The 23,454-nt window shown below is 37.5% G+C and overlaps 1 long non-coding RNA gene across 1 annotated transcript in view; it reads left to right on the plus strand.

Moving 5' to 3' along the window:
• The window catches only part of LOC309665015, a 168,984-nt gene that overhangs the window by 2,367 nt on the left and 143,163 nt on the right, over positions 1-23,454 (plus strand). Inside the window, exon 2 of the long non-coding RNA XR_014266157.1 lies at positions 20,415-20,526. This is a non-coding gene — a long non-coding RNA (uncharacterized lncRNA). The remainder of the gene's footprint in view (positions 1-20,414; positions 20,527-23,454) is intronic.

Below are 23,454 nucleotides of genomic sequence, written 5' to 3' on the forward strand. Positions count from 1 at the left end.
GATGGTACATATATAGTATATATATATTGATGGACGTTAATAGACATTTAGACTGCTTCCATTCTTTTGCTATTACATATAGTGCCACAATAAATAACCTTGTGCATACATCATATCACAAACATATACATCTTAGAATATATTTCTAAAAGGGTATAGTATTTATAAGCTTGGTGAACAGAATCAAATTACCCTTCAGAGAAGTGGTACCAGTTTACACTCTCGCCAACAAGTAAGAGAAGACCTGTTTCCCCACCCAATTCCCTAAAATAGTGAATTATTGAACTTCAATCTCTGCCAATCTGATAGGTGAAAATGGTTTAATTTTCTTTTTATAAGTGAGCTTCTTGATGTGTATTGAAAGGCAATTTGTATTTCCTTTTCTGTGAACTGTCAATATTTTTGCCCATTTTTCTCATTGGATTGTCTTTTTCTCATTGATTTCTAGGAACTCTTTATAATTAGTGAGATTAACCTTTTGTTTGTGATATCAATTCACATTTTTTTCTCCCAATTTGATATTTGCCTTTTGAATTTGCTTGTTGTACTTTTTACCATGCACATTTTTTAAACCTGTAATTAAGTTTATCAGTTTTTACTTTTATAGCTTTTGAGCTTCATGTCATAGAAGGCCTTCATAGAAAGGCCTTCCATTTTCTATGGTTTCCCCTGGGATTTTTTTTTTCTTTTTTAACAGTTAAAAATTTAATACATTTGGAATTTATCCTATTACTAGCTGTCAGGAATGGAATCAGATTTTCTTTTTCTTTTCCTTTTCTTTTCCCTGATCCATTTTTCTCAACACTGTTTATTAAATAGTCCACCTTTTCCCCACCTATTTGAAATGCCACATTTTCTAAAATGCCATATATTAATGTATGTCTATTCCTGGACTTCATATTCTGTTCCATGATTTCTCTGTTTATCCATGTGCCAGTGTCACACTATTGTAATTACTGAAATTCTGTAATGGGTTAATACTTGGAGACTGATCCCTCTCTACTACTCTTCTGTTGCAGACTTCTCTTGGCTATTTTTGCTTGTTTATTTTCCCACATGAACTTTTGACTCAGCTTGATTATTCTAACAAAATGATGCTGACATCTTTATTAGACTAGTGTGAAAATTGTAGGTTAATTTAGGGAGAATTGACGTTTTTATGATGTTGAGTCATCCTGTCCAAGGACATGGAATGCTTTTTCTTTGGTTCATATCTTATTGTGTGTTCCTCTGTATCATTTTAGTCTTTTTTGTAATGAGCTCACACATTTTCTCTCATTTTTTTTTAACATCTTTATTGGAGTATAATTGCTTTACAATGTTGTGTTAGTTTCTGCTGTATAGCAAAGTGAATCAGCTATACGTATACATACATCCCCATATACCCTCCCTCTTGCGTCTCCCTCCCACCCTCCATATCCCACCCATCTAGGTGGTCACAGAGCACCGAGCTGATCTCCCTGTGCTATGCGGTTGCTTCCCACTAGATATCTATTTTACATTTGGTAGTGTACATATGTCCATGCCACTCTCTCACTTTGTCACATCTTACCCTTCCCCCTCCCCATATCCTCAAGTCTGTTCTCTACTAGGTCTGTGTCTTTGTTCCCGTCTTGCCAGTAGGTTCTTCATGACTTTTTTTTTCCTTAGATTCCATATATCTGTGTTAGCATACGGTATTTGTTTTTCTCTTTCTGACTTACTTCCCTCAGTATGACAGACTCAAACTCCATCCACCTCACTACAAATAACTCCATTTCGTTTCTTTTTATGGCTGAGTAATATTCCATTGTATATATGTGCCACATCTTCTTTATCCATTCATCCGATGATGGACACTTACGTTGCTTCCATGTCCTGGCTATTGTAAATAGAGCTGCAATGAACATTTTGGTACATGACTCTTTGAATTGTGGTTTTCTCAGGGTATATGCCCAATTGTGGGATTGCTGGGTCGTATGGTAGTTCTATTTTTAGTTTTTTAAGGAACCTCCATACTGTTCTCCATAGTGGCTGTATCAATTTACATTCCCACCAACAGTGCAAGAGTGTTCCCTTTTCTCCACACCCTCTCCAGCATTTATTGTTTCTAGATTTTTTGATGATGGCCATACTGACCAGTGTGAGGTGATACCTCATTGTAGTTTTGATTTGCATTTCTCTAATGATTAGTGATGTTGAGCATCCTTTCATGTGTATGTTGGCAATCTGTATATATTCTTTGGAGAAATGTCTATTTAAATCTTCTGCCCATTTTTGGATTGGGTTGTTTGTTTTTTTGATATTGAGCTGCATAAGCTGCTTGTATATTTTGGAGATTAATCCCTTGTCAGTTGCTTCATTTGCAGATATTATCTCCCATTCTGAGGGTTGTCTTTTCATCTTGTTTATGGTTTCTTTTGCTGTGCAAAAGCTTTTAAGTTTCGTTAGATCCCCTTTGTTTATTTTTGTTTTTATTTCCATTTCTCTAGGAGGTGGGTCAAAAAGGACCTTGCTGTGATATATGCCATAGAGTGTTCTGCCTATGTTTTCCTCTAAGAGTTTTATAGTGTCCAGCCTTACATTTAGGTCTTTAATCCATTTTGAGTTTATTTTTGTGTATGGTGTCAGGGAGTGTTCTAATTTCATTCTTTTACACGTAGCTGTCCAGTTTTCTCAGCACCACTTATTGAAGAGGCTGTCATTTCTCCACTGTATAGTCTTCCCTCCTTTATCAAAGATAAAGTCACAATATGTGTGTGGGTTTACCTCTGGGCTTTCTAGCCTGTTCCATTGATCTATATTTCTGGTTTTGTGCCAGAACCATACTGTCTTGATTACTGTAGCTTTGTAGTATAGTCTGAAGTCTGGGAGCCTGATTCCTCCAGCTCCATTTTTCGTTCTCAAGATTGCTTTGGCTATTCGGGGTCTTTTGTGTTTCCATACAAATTGTGAAATTTTTTGTTCTAGTTCTGTGAAAAATGCCATTGGTAGTTTGATAGGGATTGGACTGAATCTGTAGATTGCTTTGGGTAGTATAGTCATTTTCACAATGTTGATTCTTCCCATCCAAGAACATGGTATATCTCTCCATCTGTTGGCATCCTCTTTAATTTCTTTCATCAGTGTCTTATAATTTTCTGCATACAGGTCTTTTGTCTCCTTAGGTAGGTTTATTCCTAGATATTTTATTCTTTTTGTTGCACTGGTAAATGGGAGTGTTTTTTTAATTTCACTTTCAGATTTTTCATCATTAGTGTATAGGAATGCAAGAGATTTCTGTGCATTAATTTTGTATCCTGCTACGTTTCCAAATTCATTGATTAGCTCTAGTAGTTTTCTGGTAGAATCTTTAGGATTCTCTATGTATAGTATCATGTCATCTGCAAACAGTGACAGTTTTACTTCTTCTTTCCTAGTTTGGATTCCTTTTATTTCTTTTTCTTCTCTGATTGCTGAGGCTAAAACTTCCAAAACTATGTTGAATAATAGTGGTGAGAGTGGGCAACCTTGTCTTGTTCCTGATCTTAGAGCAAATGATTTCAGTTTTTCATCACTGAGAACGATGTTGGGTGTGCATATGTCATATATGGCCTTTATTATGTGGAGGTAAGTTCCCTCTATGCCTACTTTCTGGAGGATTTTATCATAAATGGGTGTTAACTTTTGTTGAAAGCTTTTTCTGCATCTATTGAGATGATCATATGGTTTTTATCCTTCAATTTGTTTATGTGGTGTATCACATTGATTGATTTGCATATATTGAAGAATCCTTGCATTCCTGGGATAAAGCCCACTTGATCATGCTGTATGATCCTTTTAATGTGCTGATGGATTCTATTTGCTGGTATTTCGTTGAGGATTTTTGCATCTATGTTCATCAGTGATATTGGCCTGTAGTTTTCTTTCTTTGTGACCTCTTTGTCTGGTTTTGGTATCAGGGTGATGGTGGCCTCATAGAATGAGTTTGGGAGTGTTCCTCCCTCTGCTGTATTATGGAAGAGTTTGAGAAGGCTAGGTGTTAGCTCTTCTCTAAACGTTTGATGGAATTCACATGTATAGCCATCTGGTCCTGGACTTTTGTTTCTTGGAAGATATTTAATCACAGTTTCAACTTCAGTGCTTGTGATTGGTCTCTTTATATTTTCTATTTATTCCTGGTTGTGTCTCAGAAGGTTGTGCTTTTCTAAGAATTTGTCCATTTCTTGCAGATTGTCCATTTTATTGGCATATACTTGCTTGTAGACATCTCTCATGATCCTTTGTATTTCTGCAGTGTCAGTTGTTACTTCTCCTTTTTCATTTCTAATTCTGTTGATTTCAGTCTTTTCCCTTTTTTTCTTGATGAGTCTGGCTGAAGGTTCATCAATTTTGTTTATCTTCTCAAAGAACCAGCTTTTAGTTTTATTGATCTTTGCTATTATATATAGTTTCCTTCATTTCTTTTTCATTTATTTCTGATCTGATCTTTATGATTTCTTTCCTTCTGCTAACTTTGGGTTTTTTTGTTCTTCTTTCTCTAATTGCTTTAGGTGTAAGGTTATGTTGTTTATTTGAGATGTTTCTTGTTTCTTGAGGTAGGATTGTATTGCTATAAACTTCCCTCTTAGAACTGCTTTTGCTGCCTCCTATAGGTTTTGGGTCGTCGTGTTTTCATTGTCATTTGTTTCTAAGTATTTTTTGATTTCCTCTTTGATGTCTTCAGTGATCTCTTGGTTATTTAGTAGTGTACTGTTTAGCCTCCATGTGTTTGTATTTTTTACATTTTTTTCCCTGTAATTGATATCTAGTCTCATAGCGTTGTGGTCGGAAAAGATACTTGATATGATTTTGATTTTCTTAAATTTACCAAGGCTTGATTTGTGACCCAAGAAATGATCTATCCTGGAAAATGTTCCATGAGCACTTGAGAACAGAGTGTATTCTGTTGTTTTGGGGTGGGTTGTCCTGTAAATATAATTAAGTCCATCTTGTTTAATGTGTCATTTAAAGCTTGTGTTTCCTTATTTATTTTCATTTTTGATGATCTGTCCATTTGTAAAAGTGGGGTGTTAAAGTCCCCTACTATTATTGTGTTATTGTCGATTTCCCCCTTTATGGCTGTTAGCATTTGCCTTATGTATTGAGGTGCTCCTATGTTGGGTGCATAAATATTTACAATTGTTATATCTTCTTCTTGGATTGATCCCTTGATCATTATGTTTTGTCCTCTTTGTGTCTTGCAATAGTCTTTATTTTAAAGTCTCTTTTGTCTGATATGAGAATTGCTCTTTCAGCTTTCTTTTGATTTCCATTTGCATGGAATATCCTTTTCCATCCCCTCACTTTCAGTCTGTATGTGTCCCTAGGTCTGAAGTGGGTCTCTTGTAGACATCATATATACGGGTCTTGATTTTGTGTCCATTCATCCAGTCTATGTCTTTTGGTTGGAGCATGTAATCCATTTACATTTAAGGTAATTATCAGTATGTATATTCCTATTACCATTTTCTTAATTGTTTTGGGTTTGTTATTGTAGGTCTTTTCCTTCTCTTGTATTTCCTGCCTAGAGAAGTTCCTTTAGCATTTGTTGTAAAGCTGGTTTGGTGGTGCTGAATTCTCTTAGCTTTTGCTTGTCTGTAAAGGTTTTAATTTCTCCATCGAATCTGAATGAGATCCTTGCAGGGTAGAGTAATCTTGGTTGTAGGTTTTCCCTTTCATCACTTTAAATATGTCCTGCCACTCCCTTCTGGCTTGCAGAGTTTCTGCTGAAAGATCAGCTGTTAACCTTATGGGGATTCCCTTGTATGTTATTTGTTGCTTTTCCCTTGCTGCTTTCAATATTTTTTCTTTGTATTTAATTTTTGACAGTTTGATTAATATGTGTCTTGGTGTGTTTCTCCTTGGATTTATCCTGTATGGGACTCTCTGTGCTTCCTGGACTTGACTGACTATTTTCTTTCCCATATTAGGGAAGTTTTCAACTATAATCTCTTCAAATATTTTCTCAGTTCTTGTCTTTTTCTGTTTTTCTCTTGGGACCCCTATAATTCGAACGTTGGTGTGTTTAATATTGTCCCAGAGGTCTCTGAGAATGTCCTCAAGTCTTTTCATTCTTTTTTCTTTATTCTGCTCTGTGGTAGTTATTTCCACTGTTTTATCTTCCAGGTCACTTATCCATCTGCTGCCTCCGTTATTCTGCTATTGATTCCTTCTAGAGAATTTTTAATTTCATTTATTGTGTTGTTCATCATTGTTTTTTTGCTCTTTAGTTCTTCTAGGTCCCTGTTAAACGTTTCTTGTATTTTCTCCATTCTATTTCCAAGCTTTTAGATAATTTACTATCATTACTCTGAATTCTTTTTCAGGTAAACTGCCTATTTCCTCTTCAGTTGTTTGGTCTGGTGAGTTTTTACTTTGCTCCTTCATCTGCTGTGTATTTCTCTGTCTTCTCATTTTGCTTAACTTACTGTGTTTGAGGTCTCCTTTTCTCAGGTTGCAGGTTTATATTTCCTGTTGTCTTTGGTGTCTGCCCCCAGTGGGTAAGGTTGGTTTAGTGGGTTGTGTAGGCTTCCTGGTGGAGGGGATTGGTGCCTGTGTTCTGGTAGATGAGGCTGGATCTTCTCTTTCTGGTGGGCAGGACTGCATCCGGTGGTGTGTCTGGGGTTGTCTGTGAACTTATGATTTTAGGCAGGCTCTCTGCTAATGGGTGGGGTTGTGTTCCTGTCTTGCTAGTTGATTGGCATGGGGTGTCCTGCATGGGAGCTTGCTGGTCATTGAGTGGAGCTGGGTCTTACTGTTGAGATGGAGATCTCTGGGAGAGTTCTTACTGATTGATATTATGTGAGGCTGGGAGGTCTCTGGTGGTCCAGTGCCCTGAACTCAGTTCTCCCAACTCAGAGGCTCAGGCCTAACACCTGGCCGGAGCACAAAGACACTGTCAGCTACATGGCTCAGAAGAAAAGGGGGAAAAAAAAGAAATAAAATATTAAAATTTAAAAAAATTATTAAAAAGTAATAAAAGAAAAAGAGCTCAACCAAACCAATAAACAAATCCACCAGTGATAACAAGCGCTAAAAACTGTACTAAGATAAACATAAAAATCAGAAACTAGTCAGTCGCATACAGCAAACTGCAAGTCTACAGTTGCTCCCAAAGTCCACGGCCTCAATTTTGGGATGATTCGTTGTCTATTCAGGTATTCCACAGATGCAGGGTACATCAAGTTGATTGTGGAGATTTAATTCGCTGCTTCTGTGGCTGCGTGGAGAAATTTCCCTTTCTCTTCTTTGTTCGCACAGCTCCTGGGGTTCAGCTTTGGATTTGGCTCCGCCTCTGTACGTAGGTCACTCTCTGGTGTCTGTTGTTTGTCCAGAGAGGAGGGTGTTAAAGAAGCGGATGATTAGGAGGCTCTGGCTCACTCAGGCCAGGGGGAGAGAGGGGTATGGAATGCCAGGTGAGCCTGCGGCGACAGAGTCCAGCATGCTGTTGCAACAGCCTGAGGTGCACCATGTGTTTCCCTGCGGAAGTTGTCCCTGGATCACGGGACTCTGACAGTGGTGGGCTGCACAGGCTCCTGGGAGGGGAGTTGTGGATAGTGACCTGTGCTTGCACACAGGATTCTTGGTGGCTGCAGCAGCAGCCTTAACATTTCATGCCCATCTCTGGTGTCCGCGCTCATAGCTGTGGCTCACGCCCATCTCTGAAGCTCGTTTAGGTGGTGCTCTGAATCTCATCTCCTCGTGCACCCCGAAACAATGGTCTCTTGCCTCTTAGGCAGTTCCAGACTTCTTCCTGGACTCCCTCCCAGTTAGCTGTGGCACATTAGCCCCCTTCAGGCTGTGTTCGTGCAGCCAGTGCAGGGGAGTGTCCTATCCCTGGGACTGACCTCCAAAGCTCGAGCTTCAGCTCCCAGCCCCACCCACCCCAGTGTGTGAGCAGACAAGCCTCTCAGGCTGCTGAGTGCTGGTCTACACTGATCCTCTGTGTGGGAATCTGTCCTATTTGCCCTCTGCACCCCTGTTGCTGTGCTCTCCTCTGTGGCTCTGAAGCTTCCCCCCCCCCACCCCCCATCTCCACCAGTGAAGGGGCTCCCTATTGTGTGGAAACTTTTCCTCCTTCACAGCTCCCTCCCAGATGGGCAGGTCCGGTCCCTATTCTTTTGTCTCTCTTTTTTCTTTTGCCCTACCCAGGTAGTGGGGATTTTCTTGCCCTTAGGGAAGTCTGAGGTCTTCTGCCAGTGTTCAGTAGGTGTTCTGTAGGATTTGTTACACATGTAGATATATTTTTGGTGTATTTGTGGGGAGGAAGGTGATGTCCACATCTTACTCCTCCACCATCTTGAAGGTTCTCCTCTCAGACATTTTAATCTTTTGTGTTATTATTGAAAATAAGGGATTTTTCCTTCTGTTGTGTCTTCTAACTGGCTGTTGTTTGACTCTTAGAAGGTTATTGATTTCCATATATCCTAATCTTGACTTAGCAGTGCCTTCTTTTGAACCTTTGAAATGTGGTTGATAGTTTGTGTGTGTGTGTGTAATCCTTCTTGATTTTAGAGATCACTTTTATACCTACTTCATTAGAAGAATTTGGAAACATTCTTTCTTTTTATGTACTCTCAAGAGTTAAAATACCATTGGAATTATCTGCTTTTTAAAAGTTTTGTTAGAATTTCCCTGTGAAATTGTCTAATCCAGGCACCTTATTATTTTGGTGGGGGGAAGGGAAATGGAGAGGAGGTTCTTTGACATTTTCTCTATTTGAATTTTGGAAATCTTTAAATTTTCTGCTGTAAATAGTTATGGTAAATTATATATTTCTGGAGTGTTATGTACTTCATCCCAGTTTTCACGTTTATTTGCATTAAGTTGAGAAGAGTAGTCCTTTACAATTCCTTTAATTTATTTATAATCTATGTGGAGCCTGTAAATGGTAACTTTTATATACAAACAAACAAAAGAAAACTTTGCAGATGTGATTAATTAAGGTTCTTGAAGTGGAGTGATTATGCTTGGATTATCTGGGCAGGCCCTAAATGCAATCACAGGTGTCCTTATAAGTAACATGCAGAAGGAGATTACACAATAGAAGAGAAGGCCATATGACTACAGAAGTAGAGATAGGAGTGATGTGGCCACAAGTCAAGGAATGCTGGCAGCCTCCAGAAACTAACTGGAAGAGGCAAGGGACATATTCTCCCCTAGAGCCTCTGGAGGGAGTACAACCCTGCTAATACCTTGATTACAGTTCAGTGATACTGATTTCAGGCTCTTGCCTTGACATTGTGAGAGAATAAATTTCTGTTATCTTAAGCCACTAAGTCTGTTATAGCAGCCACAGGAAACTAATAAATGCACTCAATTAAACTTTTGTTCCAGAGTCTGCACTCTGAAGAACCTTGGTTAAGGCAGCAAAGTATAACCACTTGGGATAGTACTTTCTTTTCTTAAGGATTTTGTATTACTCCGCTATTTTCTGACATTGGATATTGTTGTGGAGAATTCTGAGGCCAGGCCAGTTTATTTTCTGATGTAATTGAGTAGATCTTTTTGCCTAGATGCCCAAATGATTTTCTTTTTTTTCTTCCTTCCCACCTTCCTTTCTTCCTTCCTTCTTAAAGTTGTTGAAGTCCAATAACATCTTTACTAGAATATATATCTTTGTGGACTATTCTAGCTCAGTTTTCCAGGCACAAACAACTATATATATATTCTGCTGTCTTTATTCCAAGAATATTTATCTGAATTATATCTTTTTTAAAGCACACTTATTGTTTTCTCATAACCAAATACAGCCAAATAGTATTACTTCCACTCACGCATCATTAAAGACAAGAGGATAATTCATTGGATATTTTAAAATAGTGCACTATATAACAAAAAAAATTAAATTTACAAAAGTAGCTCAATTAGTTATGTAAAATGGTAATTAAGAAAAGAGCAAAACTAATTTGTTTCTTTCCTCATAAATAGACATTTAAAGCATTCTATTAGTCTTAATGTTATCTTTATGTTAAAGTAGCTCAGAGTGTGGTACATATAGTTTCATCTAGAAAGGTATGCAATTTACACACCTCATATGAATGAATAAAATTTGCATAACAAAATGAATACAGAGAGCCCTAGGCTTTCATGTTAAAATTTGGTGTTAGATTATCTTTTATGACCTTATAGATTATTACATAAGACATATTTCCATACATTTATAATCTTCAGAAGAGAAAAATAATTGTTTCTTGGAAAAGATCTCCCAGTAGCCATTTGGTTTATGATAGGATAAACTGAACCTCTAAGAGTTTAGTGTCTACCAAATCTGAAATCCTTAGCTTGAGTCAAAGCATCAGATATGCTGCATATTTCACAGTTTCCTAAGTCACAGGTCTGCCTTTTCTCCTGAAGTACTGACAGATTATGCACTTTTAGGGAGTATCCCTGGCATGGTGTTTCTGTGTGTTGTTGTTTTTATTATTATTATTGTCTATGAACTCTATTATTTCTCCTCCTTTCCTCCTCTGACATGCTCTTCTATTTTACTTAATTGTAAGTCCATTCAGAACATTCTGAAGAATATTCCTCTAAGAAAAGAAATTTTAGAGATGAAAAATTAGAGAGAGTAAGACTGGGTATTGGTATGTGCCTGGCTTTCCCTATATTTGCTGCAAACTTCTGCCAGATTGATGATGTTGAAGTTTTAAATGTGATGGCAAGCTCCAGAACTCTGATTTTTTTTTTTTTTTTTTTTTTTTTAGAAAATCAGCAGCATCTACCTATGGCTCCTTTTTTAGTAGAACTTTGTGAAGACCTTTTCAGCCTTTCATTGTTTATTTTCTTTTCTTATTTTTTCATTCTTAGGCTCAAAGCATTCCACATGACTCTTTATTTTTCATTTTTTCTCCATATGCCTTTTTAGATATACAGTTTTAGTTATATGCCCATTTATAGGTATTTGATCATTTTTTGGAGCTTTGCTTCTAATGCATGGTTCTGCCGGCTTTTTCTGTTGCTGAATTAAAAAGTAGATCTCATAAAAGACCCCCCACCCAAAATTTCTGTAGGTCTGTCTCTGTGGTGGGCCCCCATTTCTAGAAAAGAAAAGGATCTGCATTTTTAACTTCCACAGCAGAGGGTTGGAGATGCCTGAAGATGAAGAGCAACATTCTAGTCCATATTCTTCTGGACTTTCATAACTTCAAATACTTTTCTTTTTCCACGTCTTCAGAATGAGCAGTAGCTGCTTTGTGCAATGATCCGTTTGCAATTCCAGTGATAAATGGGCCTGTTCAGACCCTGTCAGCTCATAGATTGAGAAAGATATATGTCTGCCTTTCTGTGACAAGAAATAGCCTCTATTTATTTCCTTGCAGCTAACAATCTGTTATTTTACTTTGTCGATGAGTATGTTTGAGGGAATCTTCATTACTTTCATAGACCTTGGGATGGGCAATGGCCAGAGAGCCATGGCTGCAGCATCAGCATGTGGAGGAGAACACCAGTGCAGTGTGACATGCTGTAATCCCTCACCTGTGCCCTGGGGGCCTGGTGTGGGCTCAGCAGGCCTTCTTCATGCTGTACTGTTGCCAAAATGGATCTGTCCTTTAAATATTTGTTCTATTTTTTCTTTAAAAAATCCCAATTATATACGCTGTTGTAGCTCTTTTCATTTTCTTACAAATCCTTTTCATTTGTTTTCTTATTTAGTTTAGCTTTTCTCCTTAATGTGTTTATAACAGTGTCTATTCTCCCTCATATTCCTCTACTTTGTCCTTAAAAATTTGATTTTATTTTTTCTGCCACTGCTTTTCTTGAGCTCTGACAACTTATATATTTTATCTTCTCCTGCTGTCTAGTCATCTTGTCTGTAAGTTCTTTTATTTGTGCTTTGAGCTCTTCCTTCATCGAGTCGATTGCTTCTTAAGTTTTTAAAATTCAGGGAGAAATATTTGGTCATAATTTTTACATGCTCCATTACAATATTTTTTCTGGATGTTATGAATCTACCATTTATTTTTTTCTCATTTCTTACATTATTGTCCTTTTTCCTCAGTATATCTTTGAATATCCTGATTTTGCTCCCTTGTTTATTAAGTATTTCGGAAAAGGTGAGTTTTCTCAGCCATTAGGAGCAGGTTTACATCAGGACAGAGCCAGAACTGAATTCCAGGCCAGTTGGAATTATCCCCATGTTTCAGGGAGTCTTATGTGAGTTTCCATAGCCTGCTTTTCTCCTCAGTGAATGGAATAGGCACTGTTGTTTTTTGTTGTTGTTGTTTGTTTTCTTTGTTTTTTTGTTTTTTAAATCATGTCTTTTTCCTTCTACACTGCCACAGAGACAGTGTGCTTCCTGCATACATGGCTTCTTGGTGGGATTCCTTATTTAACTCTACCTTCTTTTCTTCAAGGAATAAAACTAGTTCTAGGGAACCTAGGGATTAAGTTTATCAACTCAAGGTGTGCCCTTCACCTTCAAAAATTATGCTTTGCTGACTCATTCTGATATCTGCAGCTATAATGCCCTCACTCTTCTGTCTCTTCTTTCAAACACACCCCTTGTGTGATCACCACTGCTACAGTGATTGCGTGTGTACATGTTGCAGTGGAGCCTCATCAGCCTTGGTCTCTTGGTCATTATAATGAGCAGAATACGCCTCTTGACCTGTTCTGTATGTGCAGAGTAAGAGAAAAAGTTTATTCTTTTGTTATATTATGTCCCTGAGGTTTGAGGTTGTTTGTTACTATAGCATAACTTAGCCTATTTTGACTCATACACTTGGTTCACAACTGTGGGGTGTTACCCTAGAGGGCATTTGGAAACAGTAAGAGGCACTTTTGGTTGTCATAATGACAGTGTCCAGGGGCCAGGGATACTGAATCTCTAGTAATGCTTTTAACAGCCCTATGCAATAAAGATTGCTTTGCTGAAATGTCAATATTTTCCCCATTGAAAAACTCAGTAAATGTCTTGATAAGTACAGACAAAGTGCCTTCCTAAAATGAGTGTCCATTACTAAAACCTTGCCCAAATTGGATATTCTTGGCATTTTGGAAGGTCTTCTGTTTTAAGTAATTCAGATAATTTCAAATTTATCAATATATACCTGTATACTTAGTATTTCCTAAATATAATACCCATGAGTGGACTGTTAAGAGTTTATTAATTTTTGTATCATTCTCATATTGTTATTAATATCTGGTAAATATCTGTGGATTTCATTAGAGTGAAATATCTTCTCAGGCCCATGTTTGATAAAGTGCTTTCCATGTTATGAGTGCACATTAGTAAAATGTGGATTCCCCTTTTGTTTTCTGTAGTTTGAACTGACAAGAGGCTTGGAAAATAAACAATTGAAAAAGATATTCCTAAAAGGTAGCCATCAAGTGTAATAAGACTCAAGTCAAATGGCCCGGCTGTCATTGTAAAATACAGCCTATTGACGTCCTTCTCACTAGGGTAAAGCACTGCTTGCCACTTACAACAGACAGCATGGAGAGAAAGTATCACCCTAAGAACTGCAGGAGGGAATGCCCCATGTAGCTAAGAAAAAGGCACAAAACAAATCTGGTTGCATGTGTCCCTAGCAGATAACCACACGTTTTTGTAAGGGGGAGGGTGGGCTACATAATTGTCTTACTTTTAACAGTCAGAATAAATAGCTCCATAGTTAAAATATAACTGAGAATGACTAGCAACATTTAAAAAAAATCATTAGAGACCAGCTAGGTACCAACCCCTCATGGAGACAAGTGGAGGGGACAGCTTACGCAAAGATGACAAGGATAGAGCCTGCCTTCTTGGCTTTTGGAATCTTATCTGGAAGCATATGCATAAATAAATCTAATACCTGTAGGCTGTGACAAATATTATAACAGAGGTAGTAAGAAGATTTAATGAGAATGTAGGAAAAAAAGATTTCTAATTGAATGGAGGCATATGAGTTAAATCTAGGAGGAAGAATATTTTAAGTTGAACCTTAAAAGAAGCCTACTGTGTGGACTGCTGAATAACATGTAAATATAACTGACTTCATTGTCTCAAGGCAGGGTTAAGAGGTATAATAACTAACATCAGTAACATGTTTTGCAGTTAAATAATGCTATTACATACATTATTCTTATGACTGTATTAATATTAACAGATGATTTATATAATTAGAACCTGAAAAACAGAGGCTTTCAAATGATTTAAAATAGGGTATTCTAAAAATGATACAATAATTTACCACTAAGTTTGCAGCTTATGATTTTGTGTGTGTGTGTGTGTGTGTGTGTATGTGTGTATAAGATGTTCATGACTTGCAAAACGGCAACTGATGTACACACTGGATGCCCACATTGCTTTTGTCTACCAACATTGAGTCCTTGCAGTACCTCATTCAACCAGAACCAAAAATGAAAACATCATTCAAAATGATGTTTAAGTAAATTCTGTTCTTATAAGAGCAACCATTCTTACAGCCTAGTAAAAATGTTCTTTTTTTTTTGAATTTTTGAATTTTATTTATTTTTTATACAGCAGGTTCATATTAGTTATCCATTTTGTACATATTAGTGTATATATGTCAATCCCAATCTCCCAATTCATCGCACCACCACCACCACCCCCGCCCGTTTCCCCCCTTGGTGTCCATAAGTTTGTTTTCTACATCTGTGTCTCTATTTCTGCCCTGCAAACCAGTTCATCTGTACCATTTTTCTAGGTTCCACATATATGCATTAATATACAATATTTGTTTTTCTCTTTCTGACTTACTTCACTCTGTATGACAGTCTCTAGATCCATCCACGTCTCTACACATGACCCAATTTCGTTCCTTTTTATGGCTGAGTAATATTCCATTGTATATATGTGCCACATCTTCTTTATCCATTCATCTGTCGATGGGCATTTAGGTTGCTACCATGACCTGGCTATTATAAATAGTGCTTCAATGAACATTGGGGTGCATGTGTCTTTTTGAATTATGGTTTTCTCTGGGTATATGCCCAATAGTGGGATTGCTGGGTCATATGGTAATTCTATTTTTAGTTTTTTAAGGAACCTCCATAGTGGCTGTATCAATTTACTTTCCCACCAACAGTACAAAAGGGTTCCCTTTTCTCCACACCCTCTCCAGCATTTGTTGTTTGTAGATTTTCTGATGATGACCATTCTAACTGGTGTGAGGTGATACCTCATTGTAGTTTTGATTTACATTTCTCTAATAATTAGTGATGTTGAGCAGATTTTCATGTGCTTCTTGGCCATCTGTATGTCTTCTTTGGAGAAATGTCTATTTGGGCCTTCTGCCCATTTCTGGATTGGGTTGTTTTTTTTTTTAATATTGAGCTACATGAACTATTTATATATTTTGGAGATTAATCCTTGGCCCGTTGATTCGTTTGCAAATATTTTCTCCCATTCTGAGGGTTGTCTTTTCGTCTTATTTGTAGTTTCCTTTGCTTTGCAAAAGCTTTTAAGATTCATTAGGTCCCATTTGTTTATTTTTGTTTTTATTTCCATTACTGTAGGAGGAGGATCAAAAAAGATCTTGCTGTGATTTATGTCAAAGAGTGTTCTTCCTATGTTTTCCTCTAAGAGTTTTATAGTGTCCAGTCTTATATTTAGGTCTCTAATCCATTTTGAGTTTATTTCTGTGTATGGTGTTAGGGAGTGTTCTAATTTCATTCTTTTACATGTAGCTGTCCAGTTTTCCCAGCATCATTTATTGAAGAGACTGTCTTTTATCCATTGTATATCCTTGCCTCCTTTGTCATAGATTAGTTAACCATATGTGCATGGGTTTATCTCTGGGCTTTCTGTCTTGTTTCATTGATCTATGTTTCTGTTTTTGTGCCAGTACCATATTGTCTTGATTACTGTAGCTTTGTAGTATAGTCTGAAGTCAGGGAGTCTGATTCCTCCAGCTCCGATTTTTTCCCTCAAGACTGCTTTGGCTATTCGGGGTCTTTTGTGTCTCCATACAAATTTTAAGATTTTTTTGTTCTAGTTCTGTAAAAAATGCCATTGGTAATTTGATAGGGATGCATTGAATCTGTAGATTGCTTTGGGTAGTATAGTCATTTTCAAAATGTTGATTCTTCCAATCCAAAACATGGTATATCTCTCCATCTGTTTGTATCATCTTTAATTTCTTTCATCAGTGTCTTATAATTTTCTGCATACAGGTCTTTTGTCTCCCAGGTAGGTTTATTCCTAGGTATTTTATTCTTTTTGTTGCAATGGTAAATGGGAGTGTTTCCTTAATTTCTCTTTCAGATTTTCCATCATTAGTATATAGGAATGCAAGAGATGTCTGTGCATTAATTTTGTATCCTGCTACTTTACCAAATTCACTGATTAGCTCTAGTAGTTTTCTGGTGGCACCTTTAGGATTATCTATGTATAGTATCATGTCATCTGCAAATAGTGACAGTTTTACTTCATCTTTCCCAATTTGTATTCCTTTTATTTCTTTTCCTTCTCTGATTGCCATGGCTTGGATTTCCAAAACTATGTTGAATAATAGTGGCGAGAGTGGATATCCTTGTCTCGTTCCTGATCTTAGAAGAAATGCTTTCAGTTTTTCACCATTGAGAATGTTTGCTGTGGGTTTGTCATATATGGCCTTTATTATGTTGAGGTAGGTTCCCTCTATGCCCATGTTCTGGAGAGTTTTGTCATAAATGGGTGTTGAATTTTGTCAAAAGCTTTTCCTGCATCTATTGAGATGATCATAGGGTTTTTATTCTTCAGTTTGTTTATATGGTGTATCACATTGATTGATTTGCATATATTGAAGAATCCTTGCATCCCTGGGATAAATCCCACTTGATCATGGTGTATGATCCTTTTAATGAGTTGTTGGATTCTGTTTGCTAGTATTTTGTTGAGGATTTTTGCGTCTATATTCATCAGTGATATTGGTCTGTAATTTTCTTTTTTTGTAATATCTCTGTCTGGTTTTTGTATCATGGTGATGGTGGCCTCATAGAATGAGTTTGGGAGTGTTCCTTCCTCTGCAATTTTTTGGAAGAGTTTGAGAAGGATGTGTGTTAGCTCTTCTCTAAATGTTTGATAGAATTCACCTGTGAAGCCATCTGGTCCTGGACTTTTGTTTGTTGGAAGATTTTTAATCACAGTTTCAATTTAATTACTTGTGATTGGTCTGTTTGTATTTTCTATTTCTTTCTGGTTCAGTCTTGGAAGGTTATACCTTTCGAAGATTTTGTCCATTTCTTCCAGGTTGTCCATTTTATTGGCATAGAGTTCTTTGTAGTAGTCTCTTAGGATGCTTTGTATTTCTGTGGTTTCGGTTGTAACTTTTGTAACTTTTCATTTCTAATTTTATTGATTTGAATCCTCTCCCTCTGTTTCTTGATGAGTCTGCCTAATGGTTTATCAATTTTGTTTATCTTCTCAAAGAACCAGCTTTTAGTTTTATTGATCTTTGGTATTGTTTTCTTTTTTTCTATTTCATTTATTTCTGCTCTGATCTTTATGATTTCTTTCCTTCTACTAACTTTGGGTTTTGTGTGTTCTTCTTTCTCTAGTTTCTTTAGGTGTAAGGTTAGATTGTTTATTTGAGATTTTTCTTGCTTCTCGAGGTAGGCTTGTATAGCTATAAACTTTGCTCTTAGAACTGCTTTTGCTGTATCCCATAGGTTTTGGATCGTCCTGTTTTCGTTGTCATTTGTCTCTCAATATTTTTGATTTCCTCTTTGATTTCTTCAGTGGTGTCTTGGTTATTTAGTAACATATTGTTTAGCCTCCATGTTTTTGAGTTTTTTACGTTTATTACCCTGTAATTGATTTCTAATCTCATAGGTTGTTTTCAGAAAAGATGCTTGATATGATTTCAGTTTTCTTAAATTTACTGAGGCCTGATTTGTGACCGAAGATGTTATCCTGGAGAATGTTCCATGCGCGCTTGAGAAGAAAGTGTAGTCTGCTGTTTTTGGTTGCAGTGTCCTATATATATCAATTAAATCTATCTGGTGTATTGTGTCAATCTTTTTCCATCCCCTCACTTTCAGTCTGTTTGTGTCCCTAGGTCTGAAGTGGGTCTCTTGTAGACAGCATATATGTGGCTCTTGTTTTTGTATCCATTCAGCAAGCCTGTCTTTTCGTTGGAGCATTTAATCCATTCACATTTAAGGTAATTATCAATATGTATGTTCCTATTACCATTTTCTTAATTGTTATGGGTTTTTTTTCCTATGTCCTTTTCTTTCGTATTTCCCACTTAGAGAAGTTCCTTTAGCATTTGTTGTAGAGCTGGTTTGGTGCTGCTGAATTCTCTTAGCTTTTGCTTGTCTGTAAAGCTTTTGATTTCTCCATCAAATCTGAATGAGATCCTTGCCGGGTAGAGTAATCTTGGTTGTAGTTTCTTCTCTTTCATCACTTTAAGTATATCATGCCACTCCATTCTGGCTTGTAGCGTTTCTGCTGAGAAATCAGCTGTTAACCTTATGGGAGTTCCCTTGTATGTTATTTGTCATTTTTCCCTTGTTGCTTTCAATAATTTTTCTTTGTGTTTAATTTTTGTCAGTTTGATTTTATGTGTCTCAGCGTGTTTCTCCTTGGGTTTTTCCTGCCTGGGACTCTCTGTGTTTCCTGGACTTCGGTGGCTATTTCCTTTCCCATGTTAGGGATGTTTTCAACTATAATCTCTTCAAATATTTTCTTGGGTCCTTTCTCTCTCTCTTCTCCTCTGGAACCCCATAATGCAAATGTTTTTTGCGTTTAATTATGTCCCAGAGGTCTCTTAGGCTGTCTTCATTTCTTTTCATTCTTTTTTCTTTATTCTCTTCCTTGGCAGTGAATTCCAGTATTCTGTCTTCCAGGTCATTTATCCATTCTCCCTCAGTTATTCTGCTATTGGGTCCTTCTAGTGTATTTTTCATTTCAGTTATTATATTGTTCATCTCTGTTTGTTTGTTCTTTAATTCTTCTAGGCGTTTGTTCTTTATTTCTTCTAGGTCTTTGTTAAATATTTCTTACATCTTCTTGATCTTTGCCTCCATTCTTTTTCTGAGGTCCTGGGTCATCTTCACTATCATTATTCTGAATTCTTTTTCTGGAAGGTTGCCTGTCTCCACTTCATTTGGTTATTTTCCTGGGGTTTTATCTTCTTCCTTCATCTGGTACGTAACCCTCTGCCTTTTCATCTTGTCTGTTTTTCTGTGAATGTGGTTTTTGTGCCACAGCCTGCAGGATTGTAGTTCTTCTTGCTTCTGCTTCCTGCCCTCTGGTGGATGAAGCTATGTAAGAGGCTTGTGCAAGTTTCTTGATGGGAGGGACTGGTGGTGGGTAGAGCTGATTGTTGCTCTGGTGGGCAGAGCTCAGTAAAGCTTTAATCCACTTGTCTGCTGATGGATGGGGCTGGGTTCCCTCTCTCTTGGTTGTTTGGCCTGAGGCGACCCAACACTGGAGCCTACCGGCTCTTTGGTGGGGCTAATGGCAGACTCTGGGAGGGTTCACACCAAAGAGTACTTCCCAGACCTTCTGCTGCCAGTGTCCTTGTCCTCACGGTGAGCCACAGCTATCCCCTGCCTCTTCAGGAGACCCTCCAACAGTAGCAGGTAGGTCTGTTTCAGTCGCCTATGGGGTCACTGCTCCTTCCCCCTGGGTCCTGATGCGCACACTACTTTGTGTGTGCCCTCCAAGAGTGGAGTCTCTGTTTCCCCCAGTCCTGTCAAAGTCCTGCAATCAAATCCTGCTCGCCTTCGAAGTCTGATTCTCTAGGAATTCCTTCTCCCGTTGCCGGACGCCCAGGTTGGGAAGCCTGATGTGTTGCTCAGAACCTTTACTCTAGTGGGTGGACTTCCGTGGTATAAGTGTTCTCCAGTTTGTGAGTCACCTACCCAGCAGTTATGGGATTTGGTTTTATTGTGATTGTGCCCCTCCTCCCATTTCATTGTGGATTCTCCTTTGTCTTTGGATGTGGGGTATCTTTTTTGGTGAGTTCCAGTGTCCTCCTGTCGATGAGTGTTCAGCAGTTAGTTGTGATTCCGGTTCTCTCACAAGAGGGAGTGAGTGCATGTCCATCTACTCTGCCATCTTGCTCCTGCTTTCAGTCTAGTACTAATGTTTACATTCATCGAATTCAAGGAGTTGTACGTGAGCTTTTAAGCACATACAACTTTGGTTGTATGTATATGTATTTCCTTTTGTCTGGTACTGGCATTTATTAGATGAGGAATAAATAGTGTGGCCTCTCTTCAAGAAATGACACTTCATAACGTCTTGAATCTTCTTAACTTGGAAGTGTCTGATGTATATACACAGCTGAGCAGGAAGTGCTGTCAAAGTATAAGTCAGTGAGCACAGACCTTTAGAGCTTTGAGCAAAAAATGATTTAATTATTTCAATTCTTCCCATAACACTTATTCACTTCAACAGGATGCCTCTCTACTCCCTTGTTCCTTATTACTGTCATGAGAAAGGAACTCATATTCATCCCCCCTGTAATCTTTTTTAGGCCTGGTGGGTGGTGCATGGTTGAATATCTGAGAATGCTGTTCTTTGCTGTCCAGCGAGTCAGCAGAAGAGGAGATGGGCCTCAGGTGTCCTGCAGCCAACTGTATCTCAAGGTTTGTTGACGCTAATCCACACGGCATTGTACTGTCAAGTTAGATGGCTCTGGGGCTGCTGTTGATGTGAAACATACATAGCCCAAGGGAGATAACTATTCTTGGTGATAAAATGCAGTTTTCTTGGAATTTTAATTTATTCCAGAATTTCCTTCCAGAGAGCATATCCTGCTAGTTTACTGAGGTTATTATGAAGAGCAAAGTGGCAGAAGAGAAAGAGGATGAGGTGATAATATGAATTAAAATATCTGTGTTATCTTCCAGATTATACATTGTCTAATTTAATACAACAGTACCGTGACAAAGTGTTATTATTATCCACATTTTACAGATAAGGAAATTGAAGTCTGGTAGGGTTAAGTAGTTTGCTCAATGTAATTTGCTATTAGGTGAAAGAGATGAAAAAAATACTAATTGAGCCAGACACTCTACATACGCTCTACTGAATTATTAGATTCAATCCTCATAATAACCTATGTGGCAGAGACTAACTCCAGTGCCATTTTTTAAAAAATGGATGAGAAGCCAGGTACTAGAATCATTTAGTTTTAAGGGACTAGACTTGAGGCCAGGTCTTCAGACTCCAGAACCCATTGTATACTGTGGTGCAGTCCAAGTGATATGGCGTCTTCTGACTGGAACTTGAGATTTCTATCCACATACCATGCTAAGAAAATGTCTTTAGAGCACTTTGCACACTGCCTCACATGTAAAAATATTCTGTAATTGAAAGCTACTATAAATGTGTGACTAGTAAGGCTATATTTGCCTATTACCTTTATTATAAAGATTTTTGAAGATTTTACAGCTATTGTTAGGATCATGAAATGCTGGATCCCACTAAGCTTTTATCTGTATAAGGCATCTTTTCAGGTTGTGTCTAGAAAGACTGAAATTCAACGACAAAATGTGACTTTTCTAAATTGATAAGGTGTCAGTGGCAAGTCAGCCTGACAATCCATAGCAGCAAGGAAAGTTCTCATTGTGCTTGACTACATGCTACTCTTTACTAGCCATAAGCAGTCTGGGAGCTCACAGTATCATTTCAAAAATGTTTTGCAGTTTTCCAAGTGCTTTCAAATACATTCTTTCGTTTGTGCCTTATGACAACATTGTCCGGTGGCAATTGTTATTCCTATTTTACAAATAAGGAAACAGAGAGCTAGAGTCAGAGGTTAAGATGCAAGTCATACAACTAAGAAATGGAGGAACAAAAGTCCAGAGTGGATTCCCTGACTCAAAGCTCAATGCTTTTCTTACTACACGTAGTTTCCTCACATTTTCATTAAGATTTCTGTCTCCTTATAATACTTAAGAGCCACCAGAATCTGAAAATACAAATGTAATAAAGTATCACAGTGGGTAGCTTTATGAAATGCATGAACAAAAAGGGAAATTTGATGGGCCTAACAGTAAAATCTTAAAAAGTACTCTCAACAAATATTCATCCAGCACCTATTTATTTAGTCTCTACTTTGTCCATGCCATCGTGTTAAATTATGTGAGGTATATAAAGAAGCAGGGGCCAGGAATGCTGGGAAAAGCCTTCAAATCAACACATTTTTAGATGTACAAAAATTCATAGGAATCATGTTGTGGTAGTTGTGTACATGTCTTATTTCACCAGTTGAACTAAAATCAAATTGATGATGGTACCTGTGTCTTATTTATCTTTAAATTTCACATAATGCCTGGCTCAATATCTTTCCTGTTGAATGAATGAATGAATGAAAGAATAGGGGTGTAGAGTTAGGGCCTCTGCTGTATAGGAGCTTATGGACTAAATGGAAAGATAAGATATGAAACTAAATTAAATACAGTACAAGATTGGAAATTCCCTGGTGGTCCAGTGGTTAGGACTCTGTACTCTCACTACTGAGGGCCCGGGTTCGATCCTTGGTCGGGGAACTAAGATCCCATAAGCTGCGAGGCGCAGCCAAAAAATTAATTAATTAATTAAAAAAAATACAATATAAGATTGATATATGACCATATGGTAGAGAGATGAGAGGCATAATTTCTAGCTGAGATGATCAGGGAAAGCTTTATGGAAGAGACACTTGTTGAATGAGAGGTAAGTAATAAGGACTTCTGCTGTCCTGTTTTAGAGCAACAATGGATAAACTAGCTTAGTGAAAATAAGAAGTAGGAGTTTTAAATCTTCCAGCACCCTATAGGTGGGCATAAGGGACATTCAAAACATTTTTGTTGAATGAATGAATGAATAATGATTAAATCTTTCCAACAAAATTTTTAACGTATTAGCTTTTAAAAATGAAATGCTGTTGAGACATCTTGGTGTTACGTGGAATCAGTTAGTTAAGAAATGTCAAAACACTGTGATCAAGGATCTTGCTATACTCAGTTTAGATCTTCTAGAAATCACAGAAGTACCTTAGAGAGTGCTTTACTCTGTTATAGAGATTTAATAAACCTATACAATTCAGAGAAGCATTTTGGATATATAATCAAAGAGTAAAACAAATATCTTTGAGAGGTTGCATAATTTCCTTGAGAGGGAGAATACCAAGCCAAAACTCTTCAGTTATATCCTCATTCCTACTTACCCCATATAATTTTAACAGCTTTTGGCAGCCTGGCAATAAAAACTAGGATATGAGAATTCCTGCTTAACTCTGAGTCTGGGTTACACTCTGGTCTCCACACTGATCATTTAGTTTTATTTCTTTTCACAGAAAATCACTTGCAATGCCTCCTAGGTTACTCTCAGAGCTGGGACTTTTACACCAGCAATAAAAGGAAACATTATTTACCATAGGGCATTTTTCCATTTGATGGCAGTGACCCATGGTTCTTTCCTTTACTCAAAAGTAAAATAATAATGCTTCTACCTGAAATTTAAGGGTTTTTTATGTTTTCTAAATTTTGCCTGGGTGGTAATCATCAAAAGAATAAATAAGACCTTAA

Source organism: Balaenoptera physalus, assembly GCF_965194825.1.
Source record: "Balaenoptera physalus genome assembly, chromosome: 7".
NCBI classification, from domain to species: domain Eukaryota; kingdom Metazoa; phylum Chordata; class Mammalia; order Artiodactyla; family Balaenopteridae; genus Balaenoptera; species Balaenoptera physalus.